Source organism: Balaenoptera physalus (assembly GCF_965194825.1).
Source record: "Balaenoptera physalus genome assembly, chromosome: X".
Lineage (NCBI taxonomy): Eukaryota > Metazoa > Chordata > Mammalia > Artiodactyla > Balaenopteridae > Balaenoptera > Balaenoptera physalus.
The window spans coordinates 6,718,197-6,730,937 of NC_138903.1; the positions used below are offsets into that span (position 1 = coordinate 6,718,197).

Below are 12,741 nucleotides of genomic sequence, written 5' to 3' on the forward strand. Positions count from 1 at the left end.
GATAACGAAAATACCAAACATCAGAGGCGATCCAATCCTGTGAATGGCTGAGGCAGTAGAGAATTGACTGGAGTCAAACAGAAGGCAGTACTGTCCTTCCAAATGGTCCACTCAGCTCGGGGCAAGAGTGAAGGCAGCAGCTGGGGAAAGCGAGTCCACCCCAGCCCCTGAGAAAGGAGTCGGCTGCGGATCAGGGTAGGTCTCCAGGCTGTCAAGTGAACGACAGAGCTAACCAGGAACCGAGACCCAGGTCGGAGGCTGACGTTGAGTGCTGAACCCTCCACAAGGGCCCACGACCCTTCCGTGAAACACTGGCTGTCAGCAAGGAACGCCGGCACCCATTCCAGAGCGCAGTCCCGGGTGCACCTAAGCTTCTCATCTGTTGTGGAAAGCTCTGGATCCAGAGTTTAAAAAAAAAAAAAAGAAGGAAGATGGCACCTGCCAGCCTCCATCGCCGGAGAAAACCCCAGCTGGCTCCCAGACGCATGTCAAACCAGGTGCCGGCCCCTCAGGACCACGCTGCATGGCAGGCAAACGAGCCCCGCTCCCACCGCGTCCCGGCGGCCCTCACGCCTCCTGAGGCCTCTTCTGCGCTGGGCCCCGCCGTGCGAGTCTGAGAGGCGAGCCCTGTAAGAGCCGAGGCTGTGGGCCTCATGGAGGCGCGACCCCTCGGTTTTCAGCGCTACCTGTTTGGGGGCTCCTCTCTCAGGTGACACCTTCATAGGTGGCGTTCCAACCCTTCCCTCCTGGGGTGGGGGTTGGGCAGCTCCGGATTTCAAGTTCCCTCCCGGCTGGGTGGGCGGCCGGGCCGGGCCGAGGGGTCCTCTGAGGGGAGAGGGTGTGTCCCAGCGCTTCCCACCTGCCCTCCCCGCCGCGGTGCGTCTTCCGTAGTAGGAGTCGCTCCGCGGGCTTCAGGGTTTGCTGGGAGCAAGGATTTCCTGTCTGGCCGCCGCCGCCATCTTGAGCCGGAACGACAACCGGAAGCTGCGGTCGGGTGCGCGGAGCCGGCGGCGGCGAAGGACGCCGGGGGCCTGAGGCTGCGGGAGTGAGGCGTCGCGGGCGGACAGGTGAGTGACACGCTGCCACGACGAGGCGGCTTTCCTCGTACGGTAAGAGAGCCTTATTGTTTGCTCGCGTAACAAGAATCTGGAGGCAGGCAGCGGCTGGCGTCGAGTGACTGGCGGGTGTTTCTGTAACTCTGGGGGACTTGCGCTCATTTTCACCACCTGGCCGCTGTCACTGCAGGCTGTGTCCGAGGCAGAGGGAGCGGGACGGGGTCGCTGTGTGCATGTCCGCCCCTTCCGTGGGGAAAGCAGAAACTTGCATTGGAGGAGCGAGTTGCACGTATGCCTCGTGGCCCGAAGATAGGTCGTGGGACCAGCTGAGGCTCCGAGAGAGGCTGTAGGAACGTAGGAGCTGACACAGGACGCCCGGGGCAGGAGAGACGTTAGGATTCACGTTAGGAGAGACGGGGTCTTCCTCAGACCCTCTGTGCGTCTCCCTTTTAGGACGCGTGGCTGTCCCAGAATGACGCGTGGCTGCAGCTTCGCCCAAAGCATACTTAACCGGACAGCAGTTCTGCAAGTTCCTCCATGAAAAAATGAGAATTTTATGCGGGGGGGGGGGGGTAGAGATTAATGGTCCCCCATTTGACACGCAGAAAGCAAAATTTTTAGTAAATGGCTCTAAGAAAGCTTTGACTCCGTGTGGCAGATCCGGAGCAGCCCAGATTCCGTTTCCGCCGTCATTCTCAGGTAGACGAGGGTGACTGAGTTCACCACCGTAGTGTGCTTTGTTAAACTATGCACCTTCCCAGCTTCCCTTGAAGCTGCAGCGAGCCGTGGGATCTCGTTCTAGCCGATGAGCCTGAGTAGGACCCTCCTGGAGATTTGGGGGAACGTTTTAGCTTTCAGCTGGAAGCATCTTTCTTCCCTTCCTCCCTCCTTCCGTCCCTCCCTCCCTCTTTTCTTATTCGAGTCTAGAACACACATACGTGGGGAAACCATCTTGCAGATACGAGGCAGTGAGCATGAAGACTAAGAGTACAAGCTGAAGACGAGAGGGGAGGGAAACAGCCCGGGATGCTGGGGAGAATATGGAGTCACTTCAGCTTGGTCACAGGCAGCCAAACCCCAGCATAATTAATATGATTAGCCCAGTGTTGCCCAAACTTACATGGACACAGAAACTCTTTTTTGTCTTCTAGAATCTATTAACCACATCCCATAAAAGTGTTGGTCTGCCGAGCACATTTTAGGAAAGACTGACCAGTAGCATTAGAAAGGATTTAAATAAGGGGCGGGGGGGGGGGGGAATGGTGTTCCAGCTCCTCTACTGTGTTGGTGTGAGAGGCCATGTGCTGCTCCTTGGGACGGGACGGGGTGGAGGAGCCTGGGAGTCAGGGGTGAGTTTTTGTTTTTTTTTTTTTAATAACATTTTTTTAAATGAGTTTTTTTTTCTTTTTTAACTATTTAATTATTTATTAATTTTTGGCTGTGTTGGGTCTTCGTTTCTGTGCGAGAGCTTTCTCCAGTTGCGGCGAACGGGGGCCACTCTTAATCGCGGTGCGCGGGCCTCTCGCTATCGCGGCCTCTCTTGTTGCGGAGCACAGGCTCCAGGTGCGCAGGCTCAGTAGTTGTGGCTCACGGGCCTAGTTGCTCCGCGGCATGTGGGATCTTCCCAGACCAGGGCTCGAACCCGTGTCCCCTGCATTGGCAGGCGGATTCTCAACCACTGCGCCACCAGGGAAGCCCCAGGGGTGAGTTTTAATGGAATGTTACCATAATTGAAAATAACTCAAAAGAACGAAACTCAGCAATACTGGAAGCGTTACGTCACACGTGTATTAGTCACCTTTATCTTCAGAACACAAATATTTTAAATGTTAGGTCCCACTCTGAAATTTATAATCTAGTTTTTATTACTGATTTGCATTTCTTGGACAGGAGTTAAAATTTAAAACATCTTCCGTGAACGAAATATACCTCCCAGCTGCTTGCTACCCCTCGTATCTTCCACGCACGGTAATTCAAAATAAGCACCAGCTGTTTACGATTAATATTTTACAAGTTCTGGTGGTGTGTAAGCCTGGGAGCCAGGGGTGCAGTTGCGGAGAAGAAAATTAGACTGGGGCTGAAGGGCTGCCCTGGAGCTGTGCTGTCCAAGAGGGCAGCCCCGGGCTACATGCAGCTACTGAACCCTTGAAATGTGGCTAGCCTGAATTGAGATGCGCTGTAAGAATATTTCAAAGACTTGGTGTGAGAAGAAGAGTGTAAAATATCCATTAATAATTTATATATTAATTACAAGCTGAAATGATAACATTTTTGATGTATTGGATCGGTTACATGTATTATTAAAATTAATTTCATCTGTTTCTTATTACTTTTTCTAATGGCACTGTGAGAAGATTTTCAGTTACAAATATGGCTGGCGTCTGAGGCTAGCATTATATTTCTATTAGATGTTGTGTTCTAGACACTCTTTTTCCATTACTATATTGTGACCCTTTGGGGGAATGTTGGGGCCTCAGTTTCCCCACCTATAGAATGAGGTGACTGGCACGTGTCGCTCCCAGTTTTAGATCTACGAATTATAAAAGCTGTGTGTTCCTCTTTCCCTTTTTTGTCTCTTAAGTAAGAGAGTCATTTGGACGTTTTCCTGGGAAGAACACTGAGCTTAGCGTCAGAAAGCTTGCTTTGAGTTCTGTTTCTTCCACTCCCTGGCCAAGTGGCTGGCCACTGATTTTTTAGTATCAGTTTCACGTGGGAGGAACCCATATTTGAAATGGTTTAAAGAAAGTCTTACCCAAATGTCAAGCTGACTCTCAGTAGATACGTGGTTGTCTTGAAAGTGAGGGTGTTTATTGACAGAGAAAACAACATATAGGAAAAAGTATTTTAAATAATGGAAGAACACCTTCCCAGCAGCTTGCAGGCCGCAGCCTAAAGTACAGAAGTACATAAAATGCCTTCCACAGGGGCCCCATGTTAGTTAGTTTCAGTCATTCTGCTGAAGGCCAAGCAATTAGCACTTAGGTTCCCAGCAGGAAGGGAATCTCAGTAAGAAAACAAATATATGCCAGGTGCTGTTCACAAACTGGAAATACAGTTGCAAATGAAAAAAATCAGATCTGGCTTCTTCCCCTCATGGTGCTTATTTTTCTGCAACCCCAGAAGGTCCAGCACAGATCTATGCAATAGCAGTTAGGAACAAAAGCAGCTCGCACAGTAGACATGCAGGTGTTGACGTTTCCATATGTGACAGAAAGTTCCTCTCTGTTAAAGTTGTAACCTTTGAGAGATTACGTGTAAAATGTCTAAGAATTTCTGCAATGAGTTTGTCTCCTGTGATACAAGTAAGTGACCAGTCAGGGTTGGTCAAGTATAGGATGAATAAGAAGACAAAACAGGTCAGAAGACAACAGATACCTAGGGTGATGCTAGAAGCCAAATGAGAGGAAAGTCTGCGTATCTGAAGCTGAGGAGCACATGTGGGACAGGGGACTGTTTCCCAAACTTCCACTTTAGAGTAGTGGGTTTTCAGACCTTGGGCTGCGGTGTGCCCAGGGTCCAAACTTAAAGGTTCAGCTCAGGCCAACAGGTCACACCAGAAGCCATTCTGTAGGTTTAACTGGATATCCTTCCTAAAATTCTTTATACACTTCTACTTTAACTGTTATTAAACTATATGCAATTCATACAGTGTCACAATCCATGTCACTCAAGGAATCACTATCCTGTGTTTATAAAGAATCAAGATAAAATACTATTGTCAGATATTTTACAGAATTCTAGCTCGTGGAGTAGATGTCATCAGACATGTGCAGTGACCTGGTCACTAGGGAGTAGAATGGTGCCCAGGCAGGCTCTTTCCCTGTTTCATTATGCATTTATTCACTATGTATGTAATGTGTGCTTACGTTATGGGTTGAATTGTGTCTCCCTAAAGGTCATATGTTGAAATCCGAACCCCCAGGACCTCAGAATGTGACCTTATTTGGAAATAGTCTATTTCAGAAGTAATTAGTTAAGTTAGGATGAGGCCATACTGTAGTGTGGGGCAGGGGAGGGGACTAATTCAGTATGACTGATGTCCTTTTAAAAAGGGAAGTTTGGAGACACACGTAGAGAGAACTCCTTGCGAAGATTGGAGTTCTGCTGCCACAAGGCAGAGAACTACCAGGTGCTAGGAGAGAGGCCTGGAACGGACCCTTCCCAAGTACCTGCAGAAGGAGCTTGGCCCTGCCAGCACCTTGATCTCAGACTTCCAGTCTCCAGAACTGCAACACCATACACTTCTGTTGTTTAAGCCCCCCGGTCAGTGATATTCTGTGCAGTGGCCCTAGCAAACTAAAACAGCCTGCTAACTGCCAGCTCCTACTCTAATTGCTCAACAAGACCCATTAGGTCTTGCCCTCACAGAGTTTAGGTACTGGAGGGCTGAGATAGAAGTGAATAAGATGATTTCAGAAAGTGATCAGGGACAGCCCTTGTACACAGTGCATTGTGGATTCTTCTTTATATTTCTGATCACAAAACAGTGAACATGTAAAGACTTAAATCAAACTTGAATAAGTACGGTGCTACTATGCATTCCATTCTGGAAATGAGTGGCCAGTTGGCATTCAGAATCTCCCATTCTAGAACCTCATACTTACAATTCAATCTTACTTCCATTTTTCTTCCTCAGTGCACATTGTCACTATTCAGTATGATGCCTTTTAATCAGCATTTTTTCTCCTGTATTTCTTCTGTGTAATATAAATTTATATCTTTACAGTACAAGTCTGTAAAACCTCACCTAACATATGGTCAGGTTACCTAGGCAGGTTTAGAAAAATAATTATTTTCATTGTATATCACTGGGCATTTTTTTAAACATTAATAGAGGATTAGAAAATCATATGAATGAGAGAGAAAAGTAGAAAGTTGTGATGATTTAAGGGCCACTGTGCTGGCAACTTCCATGGGAATGTACTCAAGAGTGTGGTGTATGGGTTTATGAATGGATAAAGGAATATTGTCGTGAAGGTAGAGAAGCAAGCTGCCTGGGTGGAGGTGCTCATGAAGCTTTTCATGGGTTAATCTGAATACATAAATTTAAATGTGTAATAAAATGTCCTACTGAATAAAAATCAATAAGGCCATTGACAGTACACATTTTACCATTGCCTCAATAATTCTTGACCAGAAAAAAAAAGTTTTATGTGTGTATATTGATAAATAGATAGCAGATGAATGGACGGATGGATAGATAGATAGATAGCTGTCTGTAGATAATTGTATCCCGGAAATAAGATGGAGAAGCTTTCTGGATTACCTAGTTTCTCATGCTGTCCTCCTCAAGTCCTGAAGTGCCCCGCCTCTCTAGTGGGACCTTTGCCATTGTATCAGGACAAGTCTTCGTTGTGCAGAGCTATGCCAGCACTGCAGGTGTTTGGCGTCCGTAGACTCCATCCAGTGAACCTACCAAACCTCAGTCACAGGGATGAGGAAACCCCTCCCTGCACACTTCTTTTTTTTTTTTTTTTTTTTAATTTATATTTATTTTTGGCTGTGTTGGGTCTTCGTTTCTGTGCAAGGGCTTTCTCCAGTTGCGGGGAACGGGGGCCACTCTTCATCGTGGTGCGCGGGCCTCTCACCGTCGTGGCCTCTCCCGTTGCGGAGGACAGGCTCCAGATGCGCAGGCTCAGTAGTTGTGGCTCACGGGCCTAGTCGCTCCGCGGCATGTGGGATCTTCCCAGACCAGGGCTCGAACCCGTGTCCCCTGCATTGGCAGGCAGATTCTTAACCACTGCGCCACCAGGGAAGCCCCTCTCTGCACACTTCCGAGTGCCAGTCTTGATCAGAGGTTGCCACCAGGCCAAACTAAATCCCACCAACAGGTTTTCCAACCTGCCCAGTGCTTCCCCACTCTTGTGTTTCAGGGAAATCTGGATTAGGTGGCAACATGTAAAACTTCATTGTTTTCCCATCAATCATCCGAGTGCCTGGCCCTCTTGACAAACTGAGTATCTGGTAGCAGCGGGGCCCATATTTACATGTGGCCACTGTGTGCGGGCTGCCAGCTCTCCTCCACTGCGGCTGGCTTGCCTCCCTCTTTAAGGCATCTGTATGGCCCCAAAGGCACCTAGTCTACAACCTGATTCCCAGATTCTGCCTTCATCTGCTCCCCCGCCTTCCCGGAAAGCATCATTTTATTTTTACCAAAGTATAGTTGATTTACAATATTGTGTTAGTCTCAGGTGTACAGCATAGTGATTCAGTATTTTGCAGATTATACTCCATTATAGATTATTACAAGATAATGGGTATAATTCCCTGTGCTATACAGTATATTCTTGTTGCTTATCTGTTTAATATGTAGTAGTTTGTATCTGTTAATCCCATACACCTAATTTGTTCCTCTCCCCTTCCCTCTCCCCACTGGTAACCACAAATTTGTTTTCTGTATTTGTGAGTCTGTTTCTGTTTTGCATATACATTCATTTGTGTTATTTTTTAGATTCCACATACATGTGATATCATACGGTATTTGTCGTTCTCTGTCTGACTTATTTCACTAAGCACAATATTCTCTAGGTCCATCCACGTTGTTGCAAATGGCAGCATTTCATTCTTTTTATGGCTGAGTAATATTCCATTGTATGCATATGCCACATCTTCTTAATCCAGTCATCTGTTGATGAGCACTTGGGTTGTTCCATGTCTTGGCTGTTGTAAATAATGCTGCAGTGAACATTGGGGTGCATGCATCTTTCCAACTTAGAGTTTTCATCTTTTCCAGATATACAGCCAGAAGTGGGATTGCTGGATCATATGATAACTCTATTTTTAGCTTTTTGAGCAACCTCCATACTGTTTTCCATAATGGCTGCACCAATTGACATTCCTACCAACAGTGTACAAGGGTTCCCCTTTCTCCACACTCTCTCCAGCATTTATTATTTGTAGACTTTTAGACGATAACCACTTGACAGGTGTGAGGTGATACCTCACTGTGGTTTTGCTTTGCATTTCTGTAATAATTAGCGATGCTGAGCACCAGATTCTGCCTTTATAGCTGCAGTTGACCTGGGCCCCCAGAGAGTCCATGGACTGCTCTGGGGTGAAGCCTGAGCAGTGGGGCTTGTAAAGCTCCCTGGGGGACTGGAAAGTGCAGCCGAGGCTGAGAGCCCTGCCCTGAAGCCTTGGTACTCAGAGTCTGCTCTGTGGATCTGGTTACTCCGAGCGAGCGTCAGCATCACCCAGGGGCCTGTTTGGAAATGCAGAGCCACAGGTCCCACCCCATATCAGAACTTACTTCGTAAATCTGTAAGCACGTTTAAACGTCACTGACTAAGCCCTTTCTCCTCTCTTTGGTATAGTGGTTATTCCAGGGCCTTCAAATACCACCTCTACACAGATGACTCCCAGATTAATCTTCCCTGATACTTTATAACACTGTGTCTGTACTAGGATGATGTAAAACTACTGGGGCTTCATGCTGGTTCTGACTTGGAGAGCTGTGCTTGTAATTTGGAGTCTGCAAGTTTTCTCTGACTCCCGGATCCACTGGAAATGTGACTTGCAGGTTGCTGCTGTTTTTCTTGTAGCTTTGCATGTTTTCTAGGAGGAGACAGTTCAGAACTAAGCTGCCACCGTGTGCCTATCAGAGGCAGAAATCACTTTCTTGGACTTAATTTAAAAATTATGTATGATTTATTCCTTCTGTTTTTTTGTTTTTATTTCTCTTTATGGAACTCCTGTTATTTAGCTATTGGACCCCTGGAGTGGTCCTCTGATTTTTTATCCTTTCTCTCCTTGTCTTTTTGCTCTACTTTCTGGTAGATTTCCTTAATCTCACTCTTAGCCGTTAGCTCTTTCTGCGCTTACCCATTTCCCCTTGGCACATGCGTTTTCATGTCTGCCAGGCTGTCTTCCAATTGCTGACACCTACAACTCTTGGCTTGGGGACTTTCTGTGGCAACAAACTCCACTGTGCTCTTGTGAGCAGCAAACCAAAAATGCCGAGGAATTACTCTGCCTCGGGAGCAGCCTTCAGCGAATGGCTGATTGGCTTTTTTCACTCAGCATATTTCCCTGGAGATACGTCCAAGTTGTTGCGTGGGTCCATAGCCTATTACTTTTCATTGCCTAGTAGTAGTTCATAGTATGGTTGTACCACAGTTGCTTTAACCATTCACCTGTTGAGGACACTGGGAGCTGTTTCCAGTTTGGGGCAATTACAGATAAAGCAGCTATGAACATTCGTATATGGATCTTTGTGTGAACATAAATTTCATTTCTCTGGGACCAAAGCCCAAGAGGGCAATTGCTGGATTATACGGTATTTGCGTGTGTCACGGTGCCAGCTTTTTGACATACCATCAGTGCTGACCTAGAGGGGTTTGGACTTTACTTAACAACAATGAAAAGTGTTCACAAACTTTTGGGCAGATAGGATGCTATCACAGTATTGCTATATGAAAAGTAATAATCTCATGCAGTGTGGAGGCTAAACTGGTTGTGAAGAATCTGAGCCACCACTATAAATATAAATAAAAGGATGAAGGGCATGAACCAGAAGAGAGTCAACAGGAGTGGACAAGAGAAACAGATCCAAGGGGCAAAGTTCTTTGGAATCTTACAGAGTTAATTCCACAGCTGGAAAAGGATACCCTTGTAAAATATGACCCATGGACTTTAACTCCCAGAGGATATTTGAGGAGAAATAAAAGCAAAGCAAAGCAGAAAGGAAACTAGTTGTGCTTAAATTTATTTTCAATTAGTGTGTCCATATAACATTAAAAACATTTCCTATAAAAAAAACACTCTGGTTTAAATAATAGCTGAGGGGAAAATCTCCACCTCATTTTTTTCCTGTCTGCAGCCTCTGTGTACTGCTTTTAATAAAATAAAACATGATGTGCTTCTGTGGGTAAATTATGATTTTCCCCTAATATATTCTAATTCAGACTATTTTCAGAGAGCTTGATCTGAAAATTGCTCCCATATCTATAAAAAGCACATGTATTTTGAGAAATAAAAGATGAGAAACAAGAAGGAAAAAGATACTTTAAAAAAAAAAAAAAATGCTTCAGCCTGTCTAGTTACAACTTGAGCCAAGAATTTGATGTCCTGAGAAAATAATTCTCTCCAACAGTTTTAGAAAAGGAAGAACCCAGATAAAAATAAGCCTCTGGCAAGTGGAGCCTGGAGAAGAATCCATCCCCCCAAAAAATCTAATTAAAAATACGTATTATCTCACTTGCACATGTTATTTTTGGTACCTTAAAGACAAATTACTATTAAACCTTCTCAAAGAACTGTCCCTTGTTTCTCATAGCTCCCTATCTCTTTGTGGTTTCTTATTACAGAGGTAAAATTGAGGGTGAGGGTTGGCAGTTTGCTTTGTCTTGTTTCTGGTAAAGTTGTTTTTCATGACAGATTCTTAGAGGTAGAGAGCAAACCCACCATTCCATTTTTCAAATTTAGTTGTGAGGCCAGTTTCAATAAAGAAGAAAAACCAAGCCAAACAGGCAATGAAACAGAAAACCTGCAAAGGTGCATTTGCACTCAGTGCTGATGAGCTGGAGGGTTATAGCACAACTGTTGAAATTTGGTCACATACAACAACCACGAGCAGCCCCAGTCAAAGAGACTATGGACTCCCGAAGCTGGGTATCACTTTCTCCATATTAATCTCTTTCTGCAGTTGCCTCTTTCTCCAGCCTGTGCCTGTGTTCTACTACACAGGGAACATAGGGTTCCTGTTCCAAGGCTGTCTTTAATGAGGCGTTAGGCCGTGCTTCATGTCGTGGAGCCACCCCCAGAACTCTGAAGCTGCTTCTCATGAGGATGTATCAGGTGCATCTCAGAGGCTCTGGAGCAGGCAGTTGGGCTTTTTCTACCATGTTTACAGACATCAACGTGCTCCTTCCAAGGCTTCCAGTGGTGGAGAGGTTTTATGGAATGAGGCATACATCCGGAGTTTTTTAGATTGCAGATCCCAAATTTCCCAGATTCTCTTCCATGTGAATAAGTTCATTATTGAACCATAGCACATACACGTTTTCTGTATCTAATGACCTGTTTCCTTGAATTACCATTATAGGTGCTAAACTCCTCAGGCATGTATAACTTCTAGCCAAGCAAAGGAGAAAAGGCATAATTCCAAGCTTAAGAATGATTGCAGGACTTCCCTAGTGCTGCAGTGGTTAAGAATCTGCCTGCAAATGCAGGGGACACGGGTTCGAGCCCTGGTCTGGGAAGATCCCACATGCCTCAGAGCAACTAAGCCCATATGCCACAACTACTGAGCCTGTGCTCTAGAGCCGGAGCTCCACAACGAGAGAAGCCACAGCAATGAGAAGCCCGTGGGCACCGCAACGAAGAGTAGCCCCTGCTTGCCTGAAGACCCAGGGCAGCCAAAAATAAATAAACAAAATAAATAAATGTATTTTAAAAATGCATCTTTAAAAAAAAAAATGACTGCATACACAACAGCTTTTAAATCTTTTATCCCTTTAAGAAGGAAGTGCCTTTAAAACCACTCTTTTGTTCAAAAGCACATCACATTCACGGTTCCCGAACTTGCTGTGTTTGAGTTCTTTTTTTTAAACCTTAAATTATTTTACTCTCTTTAAGTAGATCATGTCCAGTAGTTTATGGGAAAATTGGTACTTTACCAAGCATGTTCTCAAATGTTGATAAAAACATGTGATGGAAGCATATGCTCCATGGTAGCCAGCCTCCAAGATGGCCCCCAGGGATGCTCACCAACTGAATTCATGCCCTTCCCACATTGGACCAGGACTGGCCCTGCATGACCCACAGACCAGAGCAGAAATGATGGTGTGTGATTTCCAAGGCTAAGCCACAAAAGGCGTCGAAGCTCTCACCTTGGTCTTCTGGATCACCCACTCTGCACAGTGCCATCTGCCGTGCTGTGAGGGTACTCAAGTAGCATGTAGAGAGGCCACATAGACAGGGACTGACTTGCCAATCAAGGGAGGGAGCTACCTTGGAAGCAGATCCCCAGCCCCAGTCAGGCTTTCAAGATCATTGCAGCCCTGATCAAAAACTGACTGCAGCCTCATGAGAGAACCAGAGCCAGGATCACCCAGCTCAGTCAGTCTCAAATTCCTGATGCTCAGAAACCTGGAGAGAGAAGGAATTATTACCGTTGTTTTAAGCCACTGCATTCTGAGGTTGATCTGTTACACAGCGTAGTAGCTGGAACACACACATATATACATACCAAACACAGATTACCCAGAAAAGGATTCAACTCCAACAGGAAAAGTTTCTTCCAAAGTGTCGGCCCTTCCAGCAGAGTATTCAGTGAAGCAGATAAAATAATTTTTTTTACTGATGGTCTTTAAAGTATCAAAAATTGCATATCAATTAAATTTTTTCTTCTTAGAACCACCGTACCTCCTCCTACAGAGTTCCTTTTTCTGACTATATTCTGGTAAAGAGAGCAGAAATGGTCTGTACGCCTCTCCAGAGTTTTCCATAACTGGCTAGATATGGTTGCCAGCAAGCCATGTGAGTTTTGAAATGTGATATGTAATTGAACTGACAAAAAATATTAATCAAATTGATACTGTGTAGAGCGTGATTTAGATTTTTTCCACGAAAGAAAGTTGAGTAACTTAATTGAGTTGGAGGGAAAATATTGAGATAAAATTTTAAATGCTCTGTCAAATATTTGCATTGAAGAAGGGTTAAAGTCATGTTTTTCCTTTACTCTGTG

General features: G+C 45.4%; 1 long non-coding RNA gene across 1 annotated transcript in view; it reads left to right on the forward strand.

Annotated features, from left to right (window-relative positions):
* The first annotated feature begins 460 nt into the window (after positions 1 to 460).
* LOC309652487 overlaps positions 461 to 12,741 on the forward strand; it is a 39,166-nt gene continuing 26,885 nt past the window's right edge. The window contains exon 1 of the long non-coding RNA XR_014258752.1: positions 461 to 1,109. This is a non-coding gene — a long non-coding RNA (uncharacterized lncRNA). The remainder of the gene's footprint in view (positions 1,110 to 12,741) is intronic.